The 24,404-nt window shown below is 46.0% G+C and overlaps 1 protein-coding gene across 14 annotated transcripts in view; it reads left to right on the top strand.

The window, feature by feature from the left end:
- RIMBP2 (RIMS binding protein 2) overlaps positions 1-24,404 on the top strand; it is a 573,825-nt gene that overhangs the window by 125,804 nt on the left and 423,617 nt on the right. Inside the window, exon 1 of one of the 14 annotated variants that reach the window (XM_040416251.1) lies at positions 22,217-22,300. The exons of the other annotated variants lie outside the window; for them this stretch is intronic. The gene's annotated coding sequence lies outside the window, so the exon portion shown is untranslated. Of the gene's footprint in view, positions 1-22,216; positions 22,301-24,404 lie in introns of those variants that run through there. 14 annotated transcript variants of the gene reach the window in all.

Below are 24,404 nucleotides of genomic sequence, written 5' to 3'. Positions count from 1 at the left end.
AAGCAACTTTTTAATCATATGGCAATTAGTCCTTGGGTGCAACAAGGGTATTGCCGTTGCAACGCTCATTCTCTACATGCAGTGCCACCAGCTCTTTGACTGACACGGTAAGACTTATTGACGCCCATGAAGTTTCGTGGCAGCGCAAATCCCTGTGATTCTGTGTTCATCCTACATAAGGTATGAGGCTTGCTGGGCACTTGGCGAGCTCCATCCCTGTACTGAGCATTCACAGACACAGTGGCAATCGCGCTACCCCGAGACTTCAGGGCCAGGCGTGAATAAGTCTACCGTGTCAGACAAAGAGGTGGTGGCATGGCATATACAGAGTGAATGGCGCGACATGGAATCAAAAACATAAGATTCAGTTGGCAAGTGCTCATCAGCATGTAAGATAGTTTTAATAGGATGGATTTGATGACAGTTTACATTTAAAGGGATTTTCCCAGACTTAAATACTGATGACCTATCTTATGGATATAGATAAATGCAGACGGTATCAGCAGCATCTCACATCATCGACTTTTATTCGGACTTCAAAGCAACAATACACATAGCAGCAACGTTTCGGCTGATATACAGCCTTTGTCAAGCCTATTCACATTGTGTTACATCCACGTATTTATGGTAAAAACAAGTGCGCCACCCCCATCCAGATTATCCAATTACAGGCAATGGTATAAACTGACCAATGAATATACACATTTCTTCAACCCCTCTTTAGCCTAATATGTCTCACCTGAATGTCAACCAATCACACTATAAGTCAATCCCATCATCGCATGACGTCTGACATCGCTGTGCACCATGTGTAGATCATAACATCCATTACAGGCGTCCCTCACCGCTATGTGCGCATATATGCACAGCTGTCCAATTACTCACGTCATAGTCTGTGTTCCCTACGATGCGTCCGTGGGTCCGCCTCTCAGTGTCACGTCGCTCCGTCCTCTGCTGTCGACGTCAAGTGCTCTCAACTACATCATCATAGCGCCGACGCGCAACTATCTGACCTCTCAGAGGGCATCCCAATGATGCCACGGCAACCCACAGCGCCATCGGAGGCATCCAAGTTTCTACAGAAGCCCCACAAATATAGACTGCGATCCACCACCTATATATGAGCAGCCCAAAGTGATCACAATCCACACTATATAATATAGATTGTAGGACAGTGACACCACACTACCCACACAATTATTCCACATGATCCAGCAATGTCAGACCCACGAGTGCAATCAGGGCACACTATATATATCCCAATATCCAGAGGCACTATATATATCCCAATATCGAGAGGCGCTATATCCAAGTACATGTGAGCATCATCGTCTGCTCCGCCGTAACGGCAAGACAGAATTACCATATACCCTCCCTCAGATAATCATGGATGGGGAAAAGGCCACTGTATGTAAAAGCAATATACAAAATTGTACACCCACAAAGACATTACACAATTGTGGGTGTACAATCAATTGTGGAAACATTAAACTCAATGTTTAATCCATAAGGTTGGAGTGACTTCAAATTGTGTATCCATTTGAGTTCTTTTTTCCTCAGAATCTTATTCTTATCACCTCCCCTTCTGAGATACCCTACACCATCTATTGCCCAAAAAACGTAATTCATTTATGGAATGTCCACACTCAATAAAGTGCTTTGCTACAAGTTTATCAATCAAGCCTTTCCTTATTGTACTCTTGTGTTTATTGATCTGCTCTCTTAATTCCATAGTTGTCTCACCAACATATATGAAACTGCATGGGCACTGTATCATATAAATGACGTCTCTAGATCTACACGTGTAATATCCTTTCAACTTGTATATTTTACCACTGTATGGATGTGGGAAGCTATCACCTCTCATGATGCCACTGCAAATAATAGAAAGTTGACTGTAAAAACTGGCAGATAAGGGGGGTGCCATGGTCGTGATGGACACGGATAAGTATTTGGGTAAGATTACCAGACAGTTGGATAACGGTGAAGTGTATGAGGTCCATATGAAGGATCCCAAATGGGATATAGCGGGCATCTTGGGAGTGATGTTGGATAAGGCTGTAGAGGATGACATCATTAATGATGATTTAAGTAATTACTTACGTGTCAGCTATCCCATCACTCCCGTGATATATGTGCTGCCGAAGATCCACAAAAGTTTGGTGGATCCCCCTGGCCGACCTATTGTGTCGGGCAGGGGTTCCATCTTTAACACTGTCTCCATATTTCTGGATAAGATCTTGCGTGTCCATGCGACCTTGGCCCCCTCCTATATTAGGGACACGGGACACTTCCTGACTAAATTGAGTGAGATCATACTGCCTAAGGAGTTTTTGCTAGTTAGCTTTGATGTTGTATCATTGTATACATCCATTGACCATGCATATGGGCTCAATGTCATTGATGTGGCCCTGGCCAGCACGGGTCTCTCTCCTGGGGCGTGCCGGCTGATCCTGGACCTCCTGGGGGTTGTCCTAAGGAGGAATTATTTCCTCTTTGGTGACACCTTCTACCAGCAGAAGCTTGGGGTGGCCATGGGGTCCAATGTGGCCCCGACCTACGCTAACATCTTCATGGCAGAGGTTGAGGATCGACTGGTATATTGTTCGAAATTTTGTGAGAGAGTCCTGTGCTGGTGGCGCTACATCGATGCCATTTTTATGATTTGGGAGGGTACCACTTTTGAATTAGATCAGTTCCACCAACATTTGAACTCTGGTTTCCGAGACTTCAGTTCACTGTGACTGCTTCAGACAGTGAGCTGCAGTTTTTGGACGTTAGAGTTTATCTGCAGGAGGGTGTACTTAAAACCGATCTCTTTCAAAAATCTACTGATAAAAACACACTGGTTGACTCGTTGCCATGGAGCCAATTATTACGGGTACGCCGGATTGTGTCAGAAGATGACATTTTTGAAAAACGTGTTGATGAGATGTGTAGGAAGTTTACAAACAGGGGATATCCCAAGAGATTGATTGGACGCACTAAAAAGAGAATCTCAGACATGGAGTGTAAGGGCACTCTAAATGTGAGTTCACACAATAGAATAGAGACGAGAATCCCTTTTGTGTCCGTCTATGGAGAGGACAGTGGCAAAATTGGCACAATCCTTAAAGAAGAATGGCAGATCCTGCATAGAGGTCTGCCTACTATCAAGGAATTTGAATTACCTCCCATGATGGCATATAAAAGGGGCCCCAACATTCGTGATCGAGTTGTGAAGGCAGATGTCGGAGGGAAAGATCTGGATAGACAACTACTCTTGGCCCCTAAAAAATATGGGGAATTTCCTTGTCTCTCATGCTGCAACTGAAGTGGCATCATGAGAGGTGATAGCTTCCCACATCCATTCAGTGGTAAAATATACAAGTTGAAAGGATATTACACGTGTAGATCTAGAGACGTTATTTATATGATACAGTGCCCATGCAGTTTCATATATGTTGGTGAGACAACTATGGAATTAAGAGAGCGGATCAATAAACATAAGAGTACAATAAGGAAAGGCTTGATTGATAAACTTGAAGCAAAGCACTTTATTGAGTGTGGACATTCCATAAATCAATTACGTTTTCGGGCAATAGATGGTGTAGGGTATCTCAGAAGGGGAGGTGATAAGAATAAGATTCTGAGGAAAAAAGAACTCAAATGGATACACAATTTGAAGTCACTCCAACCTTATGGATTAAACATTGAGTTCAATGTTTCCACAATTGATTAAGTTGTTGTTGTGTAATGTCTTTGTGGGTGTACAACTTTGTATATTGTTTTTACATACAGTGGCCTTTTTCCTATCCATGATCATTTGAGGGAGGGTATATGGTAACTCTGTCTTGCATGTACTTTTGGCGGGACGGTATGTGTCTACAGATGTGCTTTACACTTTGCTTTATTTTGGGCCCCCTCTTTTGGTCTCTACATTAGGCGCAGTGCGGCGACACCAGGACCTACTATAGAGTTAAATTTGGCACCTCCCTGGATCACCCACTTATCTCTGGACCATGCTCTAATCAATTATTTTGTGGCTCATAACCGGCATGTGAATGTTGATATACCTATATACATACACATAGATATAGTGTCCCCCCTTAAGACTAACCTATACTAATATAGAGATATAAATTCCTTTACAGGTTCCAACTATACTCTAGAAATCTCCTGACCTTTGTGTTACTCTGCATCTGACCTTTATCTCCATTGGTCCCCTCTGGTATATGATGTCCAAGCATTATTACTTATTATATATATTTTTTTTTCTCTACATAGTATTATTTTGCTCTATCATTATATGCTTTGTGGATTCTTATGTCAATATACTCTAGTACAATTTTCTATATATCCATGTATATAAAATATACAATATATGTATTACAATTATTGTCTTATTTTAGGCCGTGAACAAGGTCTCGGGAAGAGACCGAAACGTTGGCCTTAAGTCCTATTTTTGTGGATGGATAAATAAATAATTAACTGCCTAACTCGAGTGCCGCGGTTTCATATTTCTATATACTGACTGTCATTACCGCTGAGCACCGGACCATTGTTAAGGAGTGCCGTCCAAACAACTTTTGCATGGTCCTGGCTGTCAGACCTACACTAATCAGGTACTGATGACCTACCCAGAGGAATGCCCAAAGCAGTTTTGCTTTTGTTTTTGTCACAATTCATGTGATAAACTATGATAAAACTGCAATTTTCATGACCTCTTTGTGCACTTGTCCAAGACGCTGTTAGTAATACGGACCTGTAGATGGAATATGCTGCCCAGGACAGCACATTAAAGGGAATTTTTTAAATCACATTTTTATGTAATGTATTTTTTTATTTTAGGTGTTTTATTTTTATTTTTACATGTCACTATATATATATATGTGTGTGTGTATATATATATATATATATATATATATATATATATATATATATATATTATATATAAAAACAGTGATGGCCAGTTCGCCGTGTTCGCCCGCGAACACATGCGGGCTGCCATCTTAACTCACAAGCCCAGCGATGCACAGGTAAGCCCTTACCTTTGCCTGTGCGCGAGCTGGTCTAAAATCAAATGCGGTCTCCGGGAGCAGGCAGTTCCGAGAACAGCCCGATGAAGGCCCCAGACCTGACTTGAGAAAGGTTCTGTGAGAGAACCGAAACGTTGTCAATATTTTATATGTGTGAATAAAGAGCACATTTTATCTTTCAAGGAGTGCTGCGGATCTTCTTTCTTATCTTCCGTCCTGAATCGAGGGTCTACCGCCTGCACCCTGTGATACTGCTGAAGGGAGTGCTGCCAGATTTTCCTTATGGATATATATATATATATATAATGTATTTAATTCTGCAATTGTCAAACTGGCCACTAGGCCTAGAATATGTTAAAGGGGTATTCCAATCACATACAATGGGGGCATATAGCTAGGACAGGGGTGGCCAACCCGTGGCTCTTGCGGTGGAGATGGGAAGCAGCTGCGCAGCCTAAGGCTACATGCACACGACCATGGTGTGTTTTGCGGTCCGCAAATCGCGGATCCGCAAAACACGGATGGCGTCCGTGCACGTTCCGCAATTTGCGGAACGACGCGGTCAGCCTTTAATATAACTGCCTATTCTTGTCCGCAGATCGCGGACAAGAATAGGACATGTTATATTTTTTTTGCGGGGCCACGGAACGGAGCAACGGATGCGGACAGCACACGGAGTGCTGTCCGCATCTTTTGCCGCCCCATTGAAGAGAATGGGTCCACATCCGAGCCACAAAAATTGCGGCTTGGTTGCGGACCAAAACAACGGCCGTGTGCATGAGGCCTAATAGAGAACATGGCATGCGCCACTCTCAGCGCCTACCATGTTCTTTTCACTAGCACAGTGGAGAAGGAGGGAGTCCCTCCCCCTCCACTGTGACACGGCTGACGATGCCACCAATGGGGAGTTAGCAGGGAGGAGAAGTGGAGCGGCTGTGTCCACTGAACCACCAATGAATGTAATAAATTAAAGTATAGGAGGCAGCGGGTGCATTCGGCGGTATCACATACCCGGCCTCAATAACAGGGCATGCGATCTGCCGAACCACGGAAATGAACCCCTGAGATGACGCATGCCCTGTTATAGTTATGGCCGGACTGAAGGGCATAGCCTTAGGGGAGGGCATCATGACGGGGGTTTGGTTTAGGGAGACCCCTGGTAGTGGGTTAGGTGGAGTTAGTGGGGATGGGAGGAGGAATCTGGGAAAAGGGGGATTGGGTGGTTTGAGTGGAGGGGTGGGGTCAAGGGGTTAAATAGGGTAGCAGTGAAGAGGACAGGGGCCATTTTGTGGAAAATCTGAGGCGAACTGGTACCTGTACTCGGCAGCATGGACCAGCTTGAGGAGACCATCGCTCGATTGCGGGCAGCGGCGGAGGTCTGCGGCGCCGAATGGATCGAAGCGCAGGTGCAGCAGATGCTCCAGGGGGCGGCAGAGGCTCCAGCTGGGCCTCAGCCAATATCCATCCGGCCACGGCGGGCCAGGCCGCCGGCGCGCTACAGCCCGGAGGCGTCTAAAATGTCTCAGCCCCCCACCAAGGCTCAGCGCCGAAAACAGAGCCCCTCTAGGGACCCTCCACGCCGTGGGGTCAGCGGGGACCGCTTCCTCAAGTACTCCCCGGCGTGGGAGGAATCCGGTTGGTAGGCGGAGCCTGTGAGGTGGCCGGGCCCGGTCACCTCGGCCTTCAATGATGGACGGCGGGGGAGCGGGACCTGGTGCGGGGGTCTCTAGCCCAGGATCGGAGGCTGAGACCTCCCAGCGTGTGCAGGGCGGCGGGAGGAACGGGGCTGCTGCAGTTGCCATGTGTCCGGCGGCAGGCCCCTGTCTTCGGCGGTCGGGGTACAAGGAAGAGGAAGCTCCGCCCACTCTGCTGCAGCCTGTGAAGATGGATGTCCTGACGTCTCTAGCCTGGGGCTGGCTAGGGGACTGGATGAAGAGGCGGCAACGCGGAGGAGTGATCTACTGGATTCCGGATCTTCGGCTGGTGGGGACACAGCACCCAGGCAGCCAGGTGAGGCCTCTTGGGGAACTTTAGCACAGATTGGTGGGGGGGCTGGGGGTGTTGGGGGGGCCCCCTGTAGATATTAGCAGGGGTTTGGGACAATTGTTAGGTGGGCTAGCGGGTTTGCTTGCGGGCTGGGGAATGGGGGGGCGTCATTACCAGCGTGGGGGGTGTCTGGTTTTTCTGGAGGAGCGAGTGGGATTGGGGGAGCCAGTTCAGGTGTAGGGTCTGCGGTAGCGTCAGTGCAAACGCAGGCGGGGGGTGCGGCGGAGGACGAGACGGTGCGGATGAATGATAGGGCGAGAGGGGAGGTATATGTCTGCTTTGAAGACCCTTTGGGGGCGCATTTAAAACAGGAGGTGAGGGAAAAGATTTGGAAGGGGGAGTATGTGGAAATTTTTTCTCTGCTTCCCTTAGACAAGTTTAACTTAGATAGGGTGAGACGGGATGAGGGTAAGAAGGAGGAGGAAGAGAAGCGGAGGTACCGGCTGATACCGCGGACGTTTACAAACTGGCTGCAGGCGTTCGCGATATTAGCAAGCGTAATTGGGGAGAAGGCGCCGGAGTGCTGTTCGGCGTTATTTTGTTATTTAGATGCTGTTGGGGAGGCGTGAAATAAAGTGGGACCACAAGGATATCGCGCTGTGGTTAAAGGTTACTGCGCCGGTGAGACAGGGCCAGTCCTTTTGAGGGGATGCAGGAGGCGGAGGGCAGTCCAATGTCACGTCGGCATCAGCGAAAGGGCTTTGTTTCGCATTCAATGATGGGACATGCAAATTCGGAGCGAAGTGTAAATTTAAACACGAGTGCTCGGTGTGTGGAGGGTCGCACGGGGCAGCGCGGTGTTTTAGGGGTAACAGACAGGGGGGGGGGGGGATTTTAATAGCAAAGGGGGAGACGCCAGTACGTCTGGGAAGGATGGGCCCGTTTCTAGATAGATATCCGGATAGGGATGCGGCAGCCTTATTGCGGGAAGGTTTTTCGGTTGGTTTTCAGATACCGTTCGTTCAGGGTGATGGGATGTTGGTTAAGAAAAATTTGAGGTCGGCGTTGGAGCATCCGGAAGTGGTGGCGGAGAAACTTAGCAAGGAGGTCAGTCTAGGCAGGATGGCGGGCCCTTTCTTGGACCCACCTTTGCCGAATTTGCGAGTGTCGCCGTTAGGGGTAGTTCCAAAGAAGGAGAGGAATAAGTTTAGGCTTATTCATCATCTGTCTTTTCCGAAGGGCTCGTCGGTCAATGACGGTATAGACCCCGCCTTGTGTTCGGTGGTTTATACCTCATTCGATGCGGCAGTGCAGTGGGTTAGGAAATTTGGAAGGGGGGCGCTGTTAGCAAAGACTGACATCGAGGCTGCGTTTCGGTTGCTGCCGGTTCACCCGGATTGTGTGCATTTGTTGGGGTGTTTTTTGGGGGGGGAGTTTTTTGTGGACAGATGTTTGCCGATGGGCTGTTCCCTGTCCTGTGCGTACTTTGAGGCGTTTAGCTAATTTTTGGAATGGGCGGTGGCGGATTCGGCGGGTTGTGAGTCTATTATTCATTACCTAGACGATTTCCTATGTATTGGTCCGTCGGGGTCTAGGGTGTGCGCATTGTTGTTGCATACATTAGAGTCGTTGTTTGGGGTTTTTGGGGTCCCGTTGGCCTCAGATAAGACGGTTGGGCCGGTCACGGAGTTGAGTTTTTTAGGGATTGACACAGTTAGGATGGAGTGTAGGTTGCCCTTAGATAAGTTGGAGGATCTGAAAGGGGAGGTAGCGAGGGCGTGTCGTTTAAAAAAGCTACAGTTGAGGGAGCTTCAGTCGCTGCTTGGAAAACGTAATTTTGCGTGCCGGATTATGCCTATGGGGAGGGTGTTCTGTAGGAGGTTGTCTATTGCGACGGCGGGGGTGGTCGCACCGCATCATTATGTTCGTTTAGGAAAAGAGTTGAGAGCGGACTTGAAAGTGTGGGGTTCCTTTTTAGATTGTTATAACGGTCGCTCTCTGTTTATGGGTGATGTGGTGAATTCGTTTGATTTTGAGTTGTTTTCGGATGCAGCAGGGAGTGAGGGTTTTGGGGTTTATTGCTGGGGGCAGTGGTGTGCGGGTCGGTGGCCTGACAGCTGGGTAGAAAGGGGTTGGGTGAAGAATGTGGCGTTGTTAGAACTTTTTCCCATTGTGGCGGCGGTGGTTTTGTGGGGGGAAGTGTTCCGTAATAGAAAAGTTCGGTTCCACTGTGATAATTTGGGAGTGGTGGAGGCGATAAATGGGTTGTCAGCCTCGTCAGGATTGGTGGTGCGGTTGTTACAACAGTTGGTGTTGGAGTGTCTGTTGATCAATGCATGGGTGGTGGCGGTGCATGTGCCTGGTGTAGATAATGGTATAGCTGACGCTCTTTCTCGTTCACAGTGGGATCGGTTCCGGCAGTTGGCTCCAGACGCGGAGGAGTTTGGGAGGGAATGCCCGAGTTGTCTATTGGAGGTACTGGAAGAACGGTAGCAAGTCTCATTCAGGCATCGCTGGCGCCTAGGATGTGGGAGTTGTATTTAAAATCGTGGCAGTACTGGGAGGATTGGTGCAGTAAGTTGGGGGTTAGGGAGGGGGACCTAGAGGTTCCTATGTTGTTGTTTGTGGGTCACTGCAGGGAGGAAGGCTGGTCTGTAGCAAAAATGAATAGTTGCATGGCCGGATTGGCGTTCGGTTTTAAGTATAGACAGCGGCCGGATGTGACTAAGTCATTTTTGGTGATGCGGGCGTTGAAGGGGTGGCGCAGGGCGGGAACAGGGAGTGATGGCAGGAGACCTGTGTCCTTCGGGTTATCGTTAAGACTTGGGGAGCAACTGGGGGAGGTGTGTACTTCCGCCTCGGAGGTTCGTTTGTTCCAATTAGCTTTTGCGTTGGCGTTTTTTGGGGCATTACGGGTGGGGGAATTGGTTAGTCCAACGGTGCGTAAGGCAGGGGGGTTGCAGAAGACAGATGTGGAGTTATTTCAGGACAGGCTAGAGTTCGTTATTCGCCGGTCTAAGACAGATGCGGAAGGTCGGGGGCGGAGGGTAGTTTTGTTTGGGGTCCCGGAGTGCGCTATGTGTCCGGTATTGAGCTTGCGTGAATATTTGGAAGGTAGGAGGAGCGATACGTTACCGTTGTTAGTGCATGGGGATGATTCTTTTTTGTCACGTTTTCAGTTTGCGGCGGTTTTTTCGAAATGTCTGGTTGGGTTGGGTTTGGGGCCTGATGGGTATTCGAGTCATTCATTTAGAATCGGGGCGGTAACGGAAGCGGCGAGGTGGGGGTTGGGCGATGAGATTATAAAAAGGATTGGGCGGTGGGAATCTGTTCGGTTTCGATCATATATTCGTTTGCATAGCTTGTAAGGGGACGGCCGGGGGGGCTGGTAGGTGGACGGTTTATGTATGCAATGTTATTATTGGTTGGTCTTGGTTTGTTTCTTTACAGATGCAGTGCCGGCCCTAGTGTGGATCCTCGGTCATTCTTATGTCTTTTGGGGGGCTGTCCGGGCAGCGGTTCGGCCGGATGGTCAGCAGCTGGGGTTCTCGAGGTCCGTGGCGGTGGTGAGATGGCTAGGGCGGAGAGGTATGGTTTGGGCCGGGGTGTTGCCGGAGATTCACAGGTTTGTGAGGCAGGATAGGGCACCCGAGGTGTTGGTTTTGCATGTGGGAGGTAATGACTTGGTAGCGTGGCCATTCAGGGAGTTGTTGCAGGGCATTAAGTTTGATTTGCTGAGGATATGGGCGTTGTTCCCACGGATGGTGACGGTATGGTCTGATATAGTTCCTAGGATGGTGTGGAGGGATGCATGGTCCGTGGAGGGTGTGAACAGGGCCCGTGTTAAGGTAAACCGGTAAATGGGTCGGTTCATGGCCAGTAATGGGGCAGTGGCAGTGAGGCATATGGAGCTTGAAAAGGGTGTGGGGGGGTTTTGGCGGGCTGACGGAGTGCACTTAAATGCGGTTGGTTTGGACATGTGGTGTTTGGCAATCCAGGAGGGCATTGAGGTGGCCTTGCGTTTGTGGAGGAACGCTCAGTCTTAAGGCGGTCAAGTCTTCGCGTCGGTGGCGGGGGGAGGTCCTTGAAGTTGGTCATATTCACAGAGGAGGATGCTGGGAGGGCTCCATGGTGGGGGCTGGACTCCCAGTGGTGATGGATTTTAAAGGGGCCATTCAGTGGTGCTTCTGAGCTGGAGGGCAACGGCTGGAGGCAAGATGGCTCACTCAGTATGGTTTTTGCAGTTATTTGGGGGCTTCAAGGACCTCCCCTCGGGGGGGGGGGGGGAAATTGTTATTTATAAATTGTTATGTTTATTTGTTAATAAAAGACGGCTGCTGTGGCCGATTTATTCCAAGATCGGTGTCTGTGTGCTATTTGGGGACAGGTTGAATTGAGAGATGGGTGGAGTTAGGTTCGGGAATGTGGTAAATATAGGGGAGTGTTAGGGGTCGGACGGCAGATAACCAATACCCCTGTCATGAGGCCGGGTATGTGATACCGCCGCCAGCACCCGCTGCCTCCTATACTTGAATTAATGTGTTAATTACATTCATTGGTGGCGCAGTGCGCCTCCCCAGGATTATAAATTCTAACCATTGGTGGCGCAGTGGCCCCCCCCCCCAAAGTATTAGTATCATTGGTAGCAGTGGCCAGAGGGTCCCCTCCCCCCTCTTCATTGGTGGCAATTTCGATCAGAGCCCCAGCAGTGTAATCCTGGGGCTTCGATCTGTTACCATGGCACCCAGGACACTACTGATGCCCTGGCTGCCATGGTACGCTCCCTGCTGCTGTGTGTACTATGCACAGGGTAGCAGGGAGAGTGTGAAGTCCTATTCACCCTAATAGAGCTCTATTAGGGTGAATAGGACAAGGGTTCTAGCCCCTAAGGGGGCTAATAGTAAATAAAATAAAAAAAAGTAAAAAAAAACACCATAATACTAAGTTTCCCTTTCCCAATTTTACATATAAAATTTACAAACAATAAAAAATAAACATATTACATATCGCCATGCCCGAAAAAGTGTGAACTATTAAAATATAAAAAAATATTTCCTATGCGGTGAACGCCGTAACAAAAAAAAAATTACAACCCCGCGATGTATAGCTCCTGGTAGTCATACTTTTTTTCTTCTGGCTCTTTGTGTCCGTAAGGTTGGCCACCCCTGCGCTAGGATATGCCCCCATTGTCTAATAGGTGCGGGTCCCTCTGGGACCCGCATCTACAAGGAGAACGGAGCGGGGAGAGCTGTTGCTGGAGGACCCCGGATTTTCCGGGTTCCGTCCACCACTAAGCGCTGCTCCCATAGAAGTGAATGGGAGCACACGCGCGGCCCCTGTTCTCATTCATTTCTATGGGGCAGACAGAAATAGCCGAGCCAGTGCTCTGCTATTTTCGGCGACCCTATAGAACTAAATGAAGGGCGGCTGCGCATGTGCAGTGCGCCCTCCTTTCATTTACCCGCTACGTTCTCATTGTAGGTGCGGGTCCCACCTCCTAGAGATATGCCCCCATTATCTGAGATGGCAAAACCCCTTTAAGACTCCCTGTCTTTTGAGAGCAGCTGTATGGACTATAGACATAATGGACAGAGGGGACCACATTGACCTTTATGGGAGAGTTTTCTAGGCAGTGATTTGTGCAGAGGTCAGGAGGGAGCTGATACGCTGTGATATCATCTATTGTGAATGGATTCTGTCTTATCTATATAGAGGTGTTACTTGTCATTGTGATTCTGCCTATGGAGATAATGATAATGCTTACTGGTAAATCACCTGTACAGAACAGGAAATCATGACCTATTATTATGCTTAGTGGCCAGTGCGAAAATTGCAGGATTATATACATTTAAAAAAAAAAAATACAGTGTAGATAGTGACATGGGGAAAAAACCTCACTGAAAAATCAAAAAAAAAAAAGTTTAACATAAAAGTGTGATTCAAGCAGTAGGTCATTTTTTGATGACACATTCCCTTTAAGCTGACGGATGTGCTTTTAGTCAGTTTTCCCATGCCATGTACTTACACTGCAGCTTGGTAGTGCCAGTTTGCCATGTACACACGTATACACATATTTGTTTCCAATAATTTCCCGCTCATTAAAACTGCATTTATTGTACAAGCAGCAATCTTTCCATCTGTATGAAGAATTGGTACTGGTCATAGGAATGTTCTTTCCCAGTAATCTGCCCATATTGTCTTCTGTCATGCAGCAGCCTGGTTAGGTACTGAGGAAGAGCTTCTGGAGGGCGATTCTCCTAGATTCTCCCTGACTTTCTCCCCTCCCCTTCTATTGTTCATCCTGATGGCCACTTATCAGGTTACAACACTCTGAAGAAGCTTTGTTGTTTTAAGCCCTAACGAGTCCGACATAAAAGAGAGGATGCAGAGACCTGCAAGTAAGAAGATGCAAGAACCTGTAACAATCCCTTGAAAACCTCTGCAGTCCTGACTACATAGCTGCAGGGCCCTAACTCTTACCAGGAGAGAATGGGGAAAAGCAAAAGAAACACTGTGGAGGGGACCCGATTGTGCCCTCTTCTAACCTAGCCCTAACCCTGATTGCCCTCCCCAGCTACTCCCTTACTGTGAGGGCTTACAATCTACAAGGGAGGGGGGGGGGGGGGGGGCAGTTTGGAAGGAATAAAGAGGAAGCCACAGAGAAGGATGTTGCATTGTCTAGGCAGCAGGACCGCACTGCCTATAAGGCACTTCTGGCAAATGCCTGAGCCCCAAAAGTAGTTGTCCCTGCACATACAACTGTATTGCCATCCTCAGGACGGCGATATAGTTAAATAGTGTGGTGGGAACCAATGGTTCCTGTCCCTGCCGTTCACTATCATAGGCACTAGCCCTGAAGCCTGTGAAGTAGCACATCGGATTTCTCTCAGGGGGTCGCAATGATGTCATCGCACCAAGATGCAGGCGGCACAAAGTCTTTATAGCAGTCACCTGCATCGGGACATGAGGAAGTTGGAACTCAGGCTGCAGGCTGGAAGAGGCCTGTAACCTGCTTCGCAAATTAAAGCAAGGAGTTGGACTTTCTGTCACTTTTGGGGACACTATAGCTACTGATAGCATTATAGAGGTCCTATAATAACTACTGGGGGCACTATAGAGGGGCCTATATTAACTACTGGGGCACTATAAAGTGGTCTGTAATAACTACAGGGGACACTATAAAGGGGCCTATAATAACTACTAGGGCACATAATAACTATGGGGGGCGCTATAAAGGGGCCTATGATGACTACCGGGGGCACTATAGAAGGGCCTAGGATAACTACTGGGGCACTAAAGAGGAGCCTATGATAACTACTGGGGCCACTACTGAGGGGCCTATGATAAGTACTGGGGGCACTCTATAGGGGCTTATAATAACTACTGGGGGCACTAAAGAGGGCATCTGATAACTACTGGAGGGCACTATAGAGGTGCCTATGAAAACTATTGGGGCACTATAAAGGGGCTTATAATAACTACTGAGGGCACTATAGAGGGCCTATGACAGCTATTGTGGGTACTATAGAGGGGCCTATGATAACTACTGGGGGCACTATAGAGGGGCCTATAAAAACTGTTGGGGGCACCATAGAAGGACCTATGATAACTACTGGAGGCACTATAGAGGGGCCTTATTAGTGGTGGGCATTTTTATTGGACACAATATGGAGGGCACTACTACCAACAGGGACACTCTCAGGGAGCATTATCACTGTAGGAGGCTTAATTACTAAAAAGGGCACTCTGGGAGAGAATTACTTATTGGGAGTGGGACTTTTGGGAGCACTATTACTATGGGGGGGACTATCTGTATGGCACTATCATTTTTGCATTATAGTATCTGAGGGCGTTGGGGAGAATGGCAGGCACATTATTGGGGGTAGCAGCAGGATAACACTGTTGGAGCACCAGGAGGGGGAGGATAATGGAAAAGTAAGGAATATAAGATGTATGTGCCAAACTCTACAGAAATAAGACGTGGCTGATAGATGTCATCATTATGGTCTGCTCCCAATGGAGAAGATGAGGAAAGAGTACATCTACATTAAAGGAAAAGTCATTGTAAGTAATAGGTATGTAGTGCTGTATTCTCCTGTATGTTTAGTAGTGGTGAATGCTAGGTGGGAGATGATGAGGGCATGCACTAGTATTTTTGCTGATTTAGGGTTGAGGAAAGAGCAGATATCTGCAATGTTGAAACTAGCAGGAGGTGGAAAGTGCTTTGATGTGTGGTTTGAAGGACAGGGCCGAAATGTTATCCCAAGGTTGTGGATGCGTGAGACTGGGCTAACTACAAATCATTAGTCTGAAGAGAAGGCTGAGATAGTACATTTTCTACATGTGTAGAGTTTTAGAAAGCTACATGCTACCTCATTTGTAACTGTATAACAAAGCTGGAACCAGCCCTGTACTTCACATGGATCCAGAGATCTCCCCATTCATTGTTCCAATTGTTCTGCTAGATTTATTTCAGGCTGGCAGCTCAGGAGACGTGTCCTTTTTTTGTCCTTGCTTTGGGGTGTGTCCTTTCTGCTGTAGCTCTATCCCTGTTACTGTGGCAGCTTCTAACTAAGGTATGGCAGTTGAAAATGTATTCCACCTCAGGGAGATGGACAAGATATAACAAAAACAACGAACAGCAGGTGGCGCTATACAGATACATTTTATTGAATAGCTTATTGGCTATACTAAATTTATAATTACATGCAATTACAAAAGTATTCAGATCCAGGTGCTGGTTTGAAAAATGTAGAATATTTTTTATGGCACAACCTGAAAGATATACTATATTGATATATTGAGATGCTTTATGCCTACGTGAGACACCAGTAAGGTATTGAATGGTGATGTCACACGTAGCTTATGGTATAAGAATCCAGAAAGCAAATGATGAGGCAGACAAAGGCCTCATTGAGCTGGGCTGAAACGTTGCGACTGGGGAAATAAACGGGCCTAACACCCTTCACTGATATTGGAGTGCTGCCTCATCATTTGCTTTCTGGATATTGTCTGTGGACTTTTGCCTAAAGTTCAGGTGGGATTGCACCCAACGTCACATTGACTGTGCTGCTGTTACTTTTTGTTTTTTTGTGGTACAAGAAGAGACACGTGTTTGAGACATATACCCTCATGCAGGATGCTGAGGGGGGCTTCAGCTATGTAACAGGTAAACTGCACAATACACTGTACTTCACTATATTATACGTTGGTGACAGTGTATATGGCTGCTGCCATATTGAAGATGCTTCCAGTAGTGTGTTTGCTTTATGACAGTAGAAATGGATGTGAGTTACTTTACAGAAAATGTTTATAGATTATTCCAATCTCCAGGAAGTGGTTAGGTACAGCCCCCTCCTCCCGAGACTAAGGTGCGGCATACAATACCTTATGTTGTCGTTCTGCATTAACTAAGCCTCCAGCAGTACAGCAGAGCTGTCATCTCATTACAGGGGTTTTCCCACTAACAATACTTAAACAGGCTACATACATGATATAGATTTCTGCCAAATACTTGCTCGGTGGACAACTATCTCTCCTGATCATCCCATACACATGCATGCTCTACTTGGCTGAGCATGCATATGCTGAATAGGGAGAAGGGAGAAAAAGTGTTATCGCAGCAGCTTATTTCCTCTCTAACAAAAAAGATCAGTCAGGAGGGCACCGTACACATTAAATGGTATCACCACCTTTATCCTCCATTCTCAGGATAGGAGATAGGTGTCTGATCACTGAGGGTATGACCTCTGGGACCCCTATCAATCATGAGAACGGAAGTCCAGATTCCATGAGAATGGAGCAGTGGTGTGCATGTGTGACCACCTCTCCATTCACTTCTATGGTACTGTTGGAGACAGAGTGAGTATTTTTAGGGGAAAACCCCATTTACCTATCCTGCCCTCTGCTGACTCTGCCCCAGGCTACACAGCAAAGCTAACAAGTGACTTGCAGAAAACAGGGGAAAAAAATATGCAGCCAAGGTAAAAACATACACATTTTAAAGAAGTTTTAAAAACTACATAGATAGTGTCATAAAATGTAGAAACCACCTCAAAATATGTATGTATAACAGAAATGTGCATCATTAGACAAGATGGAAATTTCTTTCACTGGGACTCTTACAAAGCTTCTCAGTGACTGAAACCTTGGAGAAAGTTCTTAAGGCCCCTTTACACTGCTCGATGGAACAGATGATATACATGCAGTGATCCCCTCCACAGTATGTGGAGGAGCATTCACTAATGCTATCGCTCGTCCCCATACAGAATCATTGTTTGCAGCAGATTGCTGTTTAGATGGCACGATCTGCTGTCCACAAACGATAATTTAGGTGACCGTGCCAACGATCTATTACCCAATGAACAAGAGTTTTGCTCATTCATTGGGTAATCGGCGTCACCTTTCAATTGGCCGATTATCACTAACGAGAGTTCGTATGAACGCTCGTTGGCAAAAATCTGCACGAATACTGGGCAGTGTGAAGGGGCATTTAGAGTCTAAAGACTGCTTTACCCCTTTGTTTTTGGAAATGGTAAAGGTCCCAATTTGTACATAGTAATTTCGGAATATCGAAAACAGCAAGGAGGCCATAAGTTCTTCATTTATTGTATTGCACAAAATTGTAGATAGAAAATAATGTAACATTTGATTCAGAATAGTCACCTAACAAAGTGAACAGACGGAGTTCTTTTATGAGCAGCTTCATCTGTGTGTGTAGGGTTAATATTTGATATGGCATGTACAGTGCATGTTACATGAACAGCCTGGGGTTGAGGCGGTATTAAACTGTCCACTCTGCAGGACCCATGAACGTCACCCCTCTGTAGGTGTTTATGGCAGGTGATTGATGTAGCATATGATCTTGACCAAGAAAGAGCAGTATAATTGGTAATAATTGAAGAGTATTATGCAAGCTGCATATTCCCTATGGCTTTAACTTCCAGTCTTGGTGAGAGTCCAGAATTATGCATATCAGAATTCAGCGTGTGCATGTGAGGATTGCAGTATTTCTCCCCCCAGGGAGCACCCTCCTATATTTCCCTCTAACAGTTGCTAGGCAGCTGACACTTACACTACATTTCAGAAGGCTTCTCCTGATATGTTAGCATACATGGCTTATAAATGGCCTGTTACCAAAGCATGAAGTAGCAGGATCCAGCTCTGCCTTTCTACCTGTATTATTATGTTTAGACATCTGGAAATGGCTCTATTCGGCACAATGCATTATTATGCAAGGTTCACAGTGGTTCATGTGTGGTGGAGGTTCAGATTCCGGCAAAAATGTCCACTTTTGGTTTCCATTATGTCACGTATCAGATTCTTAATTTTTTTTACATAAGCAGCAGATGGGAACCTAGACTAGTTCTAACAGTAGTAACTTGGTTACACATGGTTCAAGAAGCGGAAATGTTGTTTCAGTGCCAAGAATAGTACAACTTTTTATTTGATTTCATACAAATTTCCCCAATACCTTATTTGTGCGAATGAATGTTCATCTTCTCTTCTGGTTTTACCAGATTATAATATGTTGATCAGACAAATTGGTGATGTTTTTATTTTTGACTTGGATCTATCAGATTTTTGGATTTGTTCTCCATAAGCTGCTGTAAATGGGTTTAAGGGTTTGTTCCATCAGGACAACCTCTGTCCAGGTCCCAGGACCTATGAATGCCATAGAGGGATCTCAACAATCACCTCCCCATCAAGAGATCTGCCTCAAGAAAAGGGTTGACTTAGGTGGACAATTTGTCTTTTGGCTTGGAACACACTTCCATCAGATACGCTTGGGAAATCTATAGTAAGTGGCTACCAGATGTTCAGCAACGCTTGCTGCATATGAGACTCCGCAGAGGTGCAGTGACCATCCGTCTCCTTCGAATGAAGTTGCATCAGTAGAAAAGACTTCAATTTCCATGGCATTTTCAGAACTGGATCTCCACTGATTGTCAAAGAGTTGCCTTCTCAGACGAGTCACATTTTCTGCTTCATTAAACAGATGGACGTTGATGTGTCAGGCGAGAACAAACACTCTGCCACCATGGCTGGAAGACCACAAGCTGGTGGTAGCAGAGTTATGGTCTAGGGAATGTTTTTGTGGCATTCTCTTGGGCACACTCATCCATGCGCAAGCACTCTCAACCCATTTGGGTATGAATCCATCCTTGCAGATTATATACACCCACACATGCTGATTGTCTTCCCTGGGATAGATGGGATTATCCAGCAAAATAATGCAACACTTTACAGGGCAAAGAAATGTCCGATATTGCCTGGAAGAGCATGACCAAGACTTTCAAGTACTACTCTGCCCCACTTATTGTCAGACTTAAATCCAATTGAGCATCTGTAGGACCACCTCAATCGTTATGTTCGCTATATGGATCCTCCTCTATGCCCCCCCCCCCCACCAGCTGTGGGATGCATTGCAGTCGGCATGGCTCCAGATATCTGTGACAACATACCGGGACCTTATTGAATCACTCATATAGCTGCTGTCCGTGCTGCACATGGAGGCTACTCTGGATAGCTGGGGTCATAATAATATGACTCAACGGTGTATATCCATGCCTGGTTCCTTATGTGCCTGCTTGCCTTGGTATGGAAGTAAAAGTAATCCTACAAAGAGTAAAGAATGATGACATGACTTCCCATATGCTTCCTGGGAGATAAAGCATTCAGTACAATTGAAGCATCTGTCAGGCAAAAAAACAAAAATAAAACAAGTACCTACCACATAATAAAAGACATGGAGTTAAAGGGTCTGGGCTTTTAATATTGATAACCTATGCTCAGGACAGGTCATCAATTTCAGATCGGCGGGAGTCTAACACCCATCACCCCCGCCAATCAGCTGTATGAGGAGACGGCACACGCACATGCCGTCTCCCGCTTCTCTTCCTGTTCACTGCTGCTTTGCCATATACAGCAGCGGTGAGCAGGAAGAGAGATGGTACTGGACCCCCCCCCCCCCCCCCCCCGCCAATCTGATATTGATGACCTATCCTGAAGATAGGTCATCAATAATAAAAGCACAGAAAACCGCTTTAAAAAATTGTATTTTAATAGTGCACCTACAGTTTACATGGTATTTTAATATTTTAATGGAAATGTGTCACCAAAATTTTTATCTGCCTGTTCAAACCAGATAGCGGCACATATTCTTTTTTTTAATCTGTTTTCATTTCGCGATTGCAGATGTTTTATTCCGTTCTCTTAACATGATTATGGGGGCGGCCATCTTGCCGAGTTGTTCTTAACAGCATTAAAAAAATTGCTTTACGGCAGCCACATGGGCCACAGACACAATGGTCATGAGTGGACCTCATTGACTTCTATGGGAGAGTTTTCTAGGTTCTGTGACCTGTGCAGAGGTCATTGTACAAGGAAGGAATAGATAAGCTCTGACAATCGCCTATTGTGAATGGTGGATCCTGTCTTATCTATACACAGAGGTGATATCTCCTCATCATTACAGGCAGGATTAGAATGATATATAACTGCAGTAGAGTGATCGGTACAGAGCAAGAAGTGGCGCCTATTAGGCTTAGTGGCCAGTGCGAAAACTGCAGGATTTTATGTTTTTTTGTTTAATTATAGTTATTGACATGGAAAATTAAAAGTAACATCATCAAAAATTCTTTAAAAATATGATTTAAATAATAGGTCATTTTATGATGACACATTCCTTCGAAGACTGGAGATTCACTTTCACTATTTCACCACATATTGAAAGTGATACTAAGGCCTATTGCACACGACCATATGGCTTTTTCAGTGTTTTGCGGTCCGTTTTTCACGGATCCGTTGTTCCGTTTTTTGTTCCCGTTCTGTTTTTCCGTTCCGTTTTTCTGTATGGCATATACAGTATACAGTAATTACATAGATAAAATTGGGCTGGGCATAACATTTTCAATAGATGGTTCAGCAAAAAACGGAACGGAAACGGAAGACATACGGATGCATTTCCGTATGTGTTCCGTTTTTTATGCGGACCCATTGACTTGAATGGAGCCAAGGAACGTGATTTGCGGGCAATAATAGGACATGTTCTATGTTAGAACGGAACGGAAAAACGGAAATACGGAAACGGAATGCATACGGAATACATTGCGTTTTTTTTGCGGAACCATTGAAATGAATGGTTCCGTATACGGTATGCAAAAAACGGCCAGCAAACGGGGAAAAAAAAACGGTCGTGTGCAGGAGGCCTAATGCAGAATATACTGTGAGTATCCATCTACCAAAAAGCTGAGTTTGTGTTTTGGCACAAGTCATCATACTACGGTAGCTGTGGATTTACATAGGACTGCATGTTCTTATGATGTGTCACAAAGTCAGCGTGTGGGGGTGTAAACTATAACCTGCTACATCTCTGTATTGTCAGGAAGGAAACCATTCCATTTTAATATGTTTAATTAAATATGCAACAAAGAATATAAAGTGCAGAACATAATATGCTCACAAAGTGTGACTAATAAATAAATGCATGCAGAAAAAGACACAAACGGGTGAAAATGCAATATGACTTGTGCTATTACTATAGCGCAAACCTCCTCTGCAGCCCTCTGTCACAATCTCTAACATTAATACATAACATTAGCAGAATTCACAATTTATAAAATATATTGATTTGAACGGCACAAGGGTTCATGTCCTGAGAACTCCCTGTAAATTGATGTCAAAAGGGAGGGGGGAAGCTGGTTATACATCTGCTATCAGTTTTCCAGCACAGGGAGGGTTAAAAATATCTCTTTGAAAAAAAGGTTTGTGGGTTTGGGCTGCTCCAGGTAATCCCTGTTAATACCCTTCTGCATAAGAGATCCTAAGCTCTTCATTGGTTGCAGCATACTGTAGATTGAAAAAAAAAAAAAAATCTACCCATTTTTGCAATGGGTTGGTCCATGGAGTGGGCCATGTATGATCCCTTAGAGTAGGTGGCTAGAGGTGGAGGTGCAGCAAGGTGTTGAGGAGATGAAGGGGAGGTTGTAGGGAGCTAAATGGCTGTGTGCATCTACAGCAAAGGCCACAGCTGGGAGGCATAGAGGGGAAAGCCATCTTGTGTGTATCCCAGAGAGAGGGAGGAGGAGAAGGAGGGACGGGCTACTGTCTCATAGGCTCTGGCAGCTGCTGCATGCATAGTGCTTCTTCTTTCACTGGCTTTCAGCAGTCATGAATCATTGTGAGCCCAGGACCAGCATAGCTAGCACACCAGATCTGCTGCTGGTGTCCCTGTCCGCTTGGATCTAAATGGACACAAGACAGTGTCTCCTCTGCAGCACATCCTCCTCTGCAAGGTAAGATGTCAGCTCTACACCATGCCTTTCCGCCTGCTGCCACTGTCTCAGCATTGTGCTGGAGCAGTGGAAAGTTGCTGGCATGCATCTTGCCATCACCATTATGCCCCCATCCAGACCTGTGGCAGGGGCAACTAACTTGCTTGGCAATATTCTAGCCTTCTACAGGCATCAGTAGTGGTGCATGGCAATGTGATTAAAAGCTCTGCGGCACTTAGGGGGTTACACTATTAAGATAAGAAAGAATGATCTACCTGGTTGAAATTCGAGGGTCGCTCACCCCACCCCATATCCGATATTACAGTATGTCACATATGGATAGCGAGTATTAGTGGCACTCGCATGAAATAGGTAAACCCACGAGTGACCTTGAGCATGCCATTTTAGCTTCAATGAGGCTTTAGAACTAGACAGTAGTGGTGTAGGAAGGGTTAATGACGTGCACGATAGACTACAGCTCTGAACATACGGGCTTTGCATGTGAAACTCCTTGATAAAGGCCTTACCCCTAAACCTAGTCCTGTAGCTGGCATATTCGGGCACAGCGCTGAGGAAATCCCTGATGGCAGCTGACCTGCCATCTTCAGTGACCGGTTTCCTGCCTCCTTGTCCAGTCCTGGGTGAAGCAGATGTGATAGGTTATAGGTAGAAATGTGAGCTGTATACAGATGCGGTACTCTATGACAGCCCCATATACCGCACGTGACTGCTCCAGACCTGTATGGGATGTACCTGACCACTGGTCCAGGAGCCTGCAGTATCAGCCTTCAGATCCCTGCGTCTAGCTGTACAAATAGAGAAATGCTGGGCTTTGACCAATAGGCACCAGAGAATTTGCCGAGCGAATGGGTTTTAATGTTGTGCCAAGGCAGACTGCAGTGTCTGGGAATGTTACCTCGGTGTAAAGTTAGATATGGGTTTCCCAAAGGGATGTTCTTGAATTGGGACCTGACAAATCTAAACCAGCAGACGGGGTCTCTGACAAGGTAGTGATAATGCAGTCCAGCGAGGGCTTTTTAAGGTTCATAGATTGCTATCCCTGATACTATTTGGTTTTTGGATGTGGTACAGATGCAGCAGAGTTAACATAGTCACAACACGTTAACTAGTATTTCCTGGTATTCTGAAGTTTACAGCATAGTGCGGGCGAAAAGGTATATTACATGGTTCAAATTTAAGATGTGCACCGATTTAGTAAACTTTTTTTATATACATAGAGAACATTTTTAGAGTTACTTCTGCCCCCAACCCATTTCATGTATACACCAGGATATACCGTACTCCTGAGTCCTGACCTATACTTCTGATGTATGCAACTATATGCCACCATAGTTTAGGTATCTGTCAAGCCCACAGAGGTCTTTGGTTTCATTCGGTGTATGTGCTGGGATATGTTGGCAGTGTATATGCAGAGGATTTATTAACCATAAAGTCGGAGAGATAGCTTTCAGGGATATTGGCAATTTTGCTGTTTTGTTTCCTTGGTCATTTTTGCAAACCTGACAGCATTCTCCATAACCATATTCTTTGTCTCTTTAAACTTCTCAGCTACAAACTCTCATTTTATTACTAATAAAGTGACAGTTTACCATTAGTTCCATAGACCACAAATCAATATGGCTGCCTTTTTTTATATTTTTTGCAAATAAATACATTTAATGTTCTACTGAAGGTACTTTTACACTAGCGTTATTCTTTTCCGTCCTAGGGGCTCTATACCGGATAAGAACTGATCAGTTATACCCCCATGCATTCTGAATGGAGAGTAATCCGTTCAGGATGCATCAGGACGTCTTCAGTTCAGTCTTTTTGCCTTTTCAAGACGGAGGTAATACCGCAGCATGCTGCGGTTTTATCTTCGTCCAAAATTCCAGAACAGTTGCCGGAATGCCAGATGCGGCATTTTTTCCCATTGTCATGCGAGTGTTCCAGCAAAACGGATCCGTTCTTGCGGTCTGCGCATGCTCAGACCGCAAAAAAAGTGAAAAAAATAAATGCCGGGTCCGGTTTTCCAGATGACACCAGAGAGACGGATCCGGCATTTCAATGCCTTTGTCATACGGATCAGGATCCTGATCCGTCTGACAAATGCCATCAGTTTGCA

The sequence above is a fragment of the Bufo bufo genome, chromosome 2 (assembly GCF_905171765.1).
Source record: "Bufo bufo chromosome 2, aBufBuf1.1, whole genome shotgun sequence".
NCBI lineage: Eukaryota > Metazoa > Chordata > Amphibia > Anura > Bufonidae > Bufo > Bufo bufo.
Note: the sequence above shows the minus strand (reverse complement) of the source record. Positions and strands in the feature narration are given on the sequence as shown.